This window comes from Pristiophorus japonicus, chromosome 13 (genome assembly GCF_044704955.1).
Source record: "Pristiophorus japonicus isolate sPriJap1 chromosome 13, sPriJap1.hap1, whole genome shotgun sequence".
In the NCBI taxonomy this organism is placed as follows: domain Eukaryota; kingdom Metazoa; phylum Chordata; class Chondrichthyes; family Pristiophoridae; genus Pristiophorus; species Pristiophorus japonicus.
In genome coordinates, this window is record NC_091989.1 from 24,583,693 (window position 1) to 24,589,897 (window position 6,205).

Genomic DNA, 6,205 nt, shown 5'->3' on the forward strand with positions numbered 1-6,205 from the left:
GTACACAGGCCTGTCCCTGGAGTGACAGCCGCACCGCTCCGCAACTCACTGTCTGCCCTATAGGCTGTTTACCATTCCCATCACAGCACCAACAACTACCTGTGCCGTCTTCAATAAGCGAAGTAATATTATGTAAGATGCTCACTCACCTGCTGCGCATGCTCAGTATTTTCTGAGTTACCTACACAATAACAGAACAGCGTAAGAATTAGAAACAAAAGAAGGCATTCAGTCCATCCAGCTTGCTTAGTCATCCAGGTTGTTTTCTCAGGGTTTGATTAGACCATATATCAAACATTATTTTACTATCCTTCCACTTTGACCCATCTACTCACATTCAATCTTTAAATTCTATGGAAACTAAAATGTGCAAGAGTTTATGAAGTACAAAAACATAACTTTCCCTAAAATATAAATCAGCATCACATATACATTTCTACAGTTTATGAGTGAACCTTCTGTACAATTATTTTGGAATATGGTTTACGCCATTAAATAGTCCAGTGAACCACTGAATAATACTGATTGATTCCACCAACATGAAGGCTGTAATGGATCAGCAATGTGTTGTCAGAGCAAAGATTTTCTCCAACACTTGTCATATTCGATACAACTGTGTTCAGGGAAATGAGTATCTCAAAAAATAACCATATTAGCTACTTACAAATATCAAAAGAGCTCCAGTTTCACAATACTTATATGTGGAAATGTTTCATGATAATCCAACTGTGACATAACCCACGTGGAACTTCTCAGTCATGGATTATGTACTCGAGTTATCTGCCATGGAGAGAAATTCAGGGGAGTCCCTTCTTCGGTAATCAGGAACAAATTCAACATGCAATATACAGAATAATACAGCAAAATATAAAAGCATTACTGTTTTGAGTCCGCAATGCACAATGGAAAGAAAGTTACACCTTTAACATATATTTTTAATGAACGTGATGCTACATTTGATTGGCTGTCACCTGAGAAACATTTGCTCCACTGTCCAATAGTGTGGCTTAAAACAAAAAAGGGAGACTTCGTGGAGCAGGGAAAACTGGTGCTTGCATTCTGTCTGTGGCAGCCGGCGGGCGGGGAGGGGAGGGGAGGGCGGCATTAGAAGGCACAGCTTTCTGCATGATCTGCTCACCTCCACTCTGCCTCCGCTCAGGTCATAAGAGCATAAGAAATAGGAGCAGAAGTAGGCCATTTGTTTCTATGTTTCTATTTGGCCCCTCGAGCTTGCTCCATCATTCAATAAGATCATGGCCTCAACTCCACTTCCCTGCCCGTTCCCCATAACACTTGACTCCCTTATCGCTCAAAAATCTGTTTATCTCCATCTTAAATATATTCAATGACCCAGCCTCAACACCTCTCTGGGATAGAGAATTCCAAAGATTCACGACCCTCTGAGAGAAGAAATTCCTCCTCATCTCAGTTTTAAATGGGCGACCCCTTATTTGAAACTATGCCCCCTAGTTCTAGATTCTCCCATGAGGGGAAACATCTTCTATGCATCTACCCTGTCAAGCCCCCTCAGAATCTTATACGTTTCAATAAGATCACCTCTCATTCTTCTAAACTCCTATGAGTATAGGCCCAACTGCTCAACCTTTCTTCATAACACAACCCCTTCATCTCAGGAATCAACCGAGTGAACCTTCTCTGACCTGCCTCCAATGCAAGTATATCCCTCCTTAAATAAGGAAACCAAAACTGTACGCAGTACTCCAGGTGTGGTTTCACCAACGCCCTGTACAGTTGTAGCAGGACTTCCCTACTTTTTTTACTCCATTCTCCCTTGCAACAGAGGCCAACATTCCATTTTCCTTCCTAATTACTTGCTGTACCTGCATGCTAACTTTTTGTGTTTCATGTACAAGGACCCCCAGATCTCTCTGTACTGCAGCATTTTGTAATCTCTCTCCATTTAAATGATCATTTGCTTTTTAATTTTTGCCCACTCACTTAGCCTATCTTTGCATCCTCCTCACAACTTGCTTTTCCACCTATCTTTGTATCAGCAAATTTGGCTACACTCTGTCCCTTCATCCAAGTCAATAAAGTAGATTGTAAATATTTGAGGTCCCAGCACTGATCCCTGTGGCACCCCACTAGTTACAGTTTGCCAACCTGAAAATGACTCATTTATCCTGACTCTCTGCTTTCTGTTAGTTAGCCAATCCTCTATCCATATATTATCCCCGGCCCCGTGAGCTCTTATCTTGTGCAGTAACCTTTTATGTGGCACCTTATTGTCCCCGGCAACGCAAGCCACGAGTCGGGATGTGTGCGAAGAGAGAGCTGAGTGCATTCCACGAAGTAAAAAAAACACAAGATTTCGCCGTTTAATCACGAGATCTCGAGTTGGGTTAAATTTTAATTAAAAATTGCATGTCTTGCGATTCATTCGCGAGAGTTGCCATTAGTGCTATATAAAACCTTAATATGCCCTCAGAGTACTGTGTGCCATATTGGGCTCCACATGCTAGAAAGGATATTGAGGCTTTAAAAAGGGTACAATGCAGATTCATAGGATGCTGCCTGGTATGAGGAAATACAAATACAAAGACAGACATGAAAAATGTGGTATTTTTTCATTAGAACAACAGATTACAGGGCAATATAATAGAGGTGTTTAAAATTATGAAAGGATGAGACTGGGTAGGTAGAAGCAGACTGTTTCCAGTTGTTGGTCAAGAATCAGGGGCCGTGGATACAAGTATAATGTAAGAGATTTAGTATTGAAGGCAGAGACATTTCTTCATGCAGAATCATGAGGCTATGGAATTCACTTCCAGGGTTAGTGGCTGAGGCAGAAATTACATCAACATTCAAGATTAGATTGGATAGGTGGTTGAAGGGATGTGGGAACAGAGTGGGTATGAATGTGATTAGGACTATTTGCTCACATGGAGGATAAATGCCAACACAGACTGAATGGCTTCTTTCTGTGTTGTAACTTGTGTGTTTTTCTATATATGCATTTCTCTCTGAAAGAACTTGGTCCCAGTCCCCTGCTTTCTCCTCATATCTTTTTCAAATTTTCCTTTTCAAATATGTATCCACTTGTCTCTTAAAAGCTGTTATGGATTCCACTCCCCCACAATTTCCATGTCTTAACTACCCTCTGTGTAAAAAAATGTCTCCAAATTCTCCCTTCATTCTTTTGGTGATGAGCTTAAGTTTGTGGCCTCTACATACCAATCATCATGTAGTAGAAATATTTTTTCCCAATTTACCTTATCAAAACTTAATATTTTTCAACTCCTCAGAACCACTCTCAACCCACTTTGTTCTAATGAATTGAGCCCCAGTTTCTCTAGTCTCACTTCATAATCAAAGTCCTGGTGTCATTTTAAGGATGAGCTTTGATTGGTCGTGCACTTAAGGCTTGTTTGGCTGCCAGCTGAGACACTTGTCAAGTACATTTCGAGGAGGCTCAAGCACGTGGGGAGATCCCATTGGAACTGACCCCCGTCCGGACGGAATTCCTCATCGGCGCCAAACCCCGAAACCTCCCCCGGGAACTGGCGCCTCACAACTTGAGCCGCCTCGGGGAAATCCCCTCCGTGCCTTTCAGTTCTGCGCGGAGGGGTTTCCCGTACGGGCTGCTCCTGCACACTCTCAACCTTGCCATCCTCGTCTGCCGTCCGGACACCATGGCGTACCATCTTGCCGTCCAGAGGAGGCGGGGTCCCCGATGGAGTGCACTCTACACGGGAGTCCTCCCACTATTTATCGGGGACTTGGCCTGGAGGGTGGTGCACGGAGCAGTCCTGTGCAATAAATTTTTAAGCCGGTTCATGGGCTCCCAGGCCGCCTGCAATTTCTGCGGGCTGGAAGAGTCCGTGTTCCATGTTTTTATGGAGTGTGCGAGGTTGCAGCCCCTGTTTCATTATTTAAAGGGGCTGCTCCTCAATTTCTGGCTGCACTTCAGTCCCACACTCCTGATCTTTGGGCACCCTGTGCGGAGGGGTCCTCGTAGGACTGCTCCTGGGCACAGCCAAGGGTGCCATCAGGCGGTCCAGGCAGCGGGCGGTCGAGGGGGTCATTCAGCCTGACTGCCTGCCTCTCTTCCGCGCCTACATCCGGGCCAGGGTGTCCCTAGAGATGTAGCACGCGGTGTCCACCGGTACGCTCGCGGCCTTCCGCGAGAGGTGGGCGCCGGAGGGACTGGAGTGCATTGTTACCCCCGGTAACCAAATTTTAATTTGACTTTATTTGTTTTAAAGTTTAATTTGTTTTAATTGCCGGGTTTTAGTGTCCCCCTCCCCTTTTATAGGGGGCACTTGTAAATTATATGATTTTAATGCCTCCAAAAAAATCACAAAAGGAAAAAAAACAAAAAAAAACAAAAAAAAAGGAGAAAAAAAAGAGGGCAGTATAAGTGTCTGGAGTGTCCCCCAGATCGGGGGGGCACTCGATCTAATGTTTATTTGTACTCAAAAAGAGTTGTCAAGTACATTTCGAGGAGGCTCAAGCACATGGGGAGATCCCATCCGAACTGACCCCCGTTCGGACGGAATTCCTCATCGGCGCCAAACCCCGAAACCTCCCTCGGGAGCCGGCGCCTCACAACTTGAGCCGCCTCGGGGAAATCCCCTCCGTGCCTTTCAGTTCTGCGCGGAGGGGTTTCCTGTACGGGCTGCTCCTGCACACTCTCAACCTTGCCATCCTCATCTACCGTCCGGACACCATGGCGTACCATCTTGCCGTCCAGAGGAGGCGGGGGTCCCCGATGGAGGGCACTCTACGCGGGAATCCTCCCACTATTTATCGGGGACTTGGCCTGGAGGGTGATGCACGGAGCAGTCCCGGGCAATAAATTTTTAAGCCGGTTCACTGGCTCCCAGGCCGCCTGCAATTTCTGCGGGCTGGAAGAGTCCGTGTTCCACGTTTTTATGGAATGTGTGAGGTTGCAGCCCCTGTTTCATTATTTAAAGGGGCTGCTCCTCAAATTCTGGTTGCAATTCAGTCCCACACTCCTGATCTTTGGGCACCCTGTGTGGAGGGGAGCGGGTAGGTCCGAGGACCTCCTCGTAGGACTGCTCCTGGGCACGGCCAAGGGTGTCATCAGCCGGTCCAGGCAGCGGGCGGTCGAGGGGGTCATCAGCCGGTCCAGGCAGCGGGCGGTCGAGGGGGTCATTCAGCCTGACTGCCTGCCTCTCTTCCGCGCCTACATCCGGGCCAGGGTGTCCTTAGAGATGGAGCACGCGGTGTCCACCGGTACGCTCGCGGCCTTCGGCGAGAGGTGGGCACCGGAGGGACTGGAGTGCATTATTACCCCCGGCAACCACATTTTAATTTGATTTTATATGTTTTAAAGTCTTATTTATTTTAAATGCCGGTTTTAGTGTCCCCCTCCCCTTTTATATGGGGCACTTGGAAAAATATGATTTTAGTGCCCAAAAAAAACCCCAAAAAACTACAAAAAAACCAAAAAAACAAAAAAAAAGGGGCCTTGGGAAATGTTTGGAGTGTCCCCCAGATCGGGGGGCAAGATTTAATGTTTAATTTTGTTTATTCGAAAAGAGTTGTCAAGTACATTGAGTGGCAATTTGATAGGTCAAATATTGTCATGCACTACCAGATTAAAGAGATGCATGGTGCAGGAATGATTAAACACCATACTCATCATTGATCTATGGAAACACCCTTATATACTTTCAACTTGTTTCTGTTTTACAGGAACGATCTAGAAACAGTCAAATGCAGTAGATTCATTGGGCCCAAGTTTCCACATGATTTGCGCCTGATTTTTAGGAGCAACTGGTGGAGAACGGACTATCTTAGAAATCGCAATTCTCCACATTTTTTTTTCTGCAGTTCTAGTCAGGTAGAACAGTTCTACTTTGGAACAGAATTTTTTCTTCAAAAGGGGGCGTGTCCGGCCACTGACGCCAGATTTGAAAGTTTCCACAGTGAAAACGTACTCCAAACTAAAGTAGAATGGAGCAAGTGAAGATTTTTGTAGAACTGGAAAAACCTGTTCTACACATTAAAAAATCAGGTGCAGGTTACAAATTAGACGTCCAGAACGAGGTGGGGGAGGTGGGGGGGGGGGGGAAGGGAAGTCATTAAATTCTATAATAAATCCTTATCTATACTTATACAAATATTATACAAATAAATCCAACCTGAATAAACATTTATAAGCAAAGAAAAGATTAAATAAACCATCTTCCTACCTGTGTGAAAGTGCTTCAGGCAG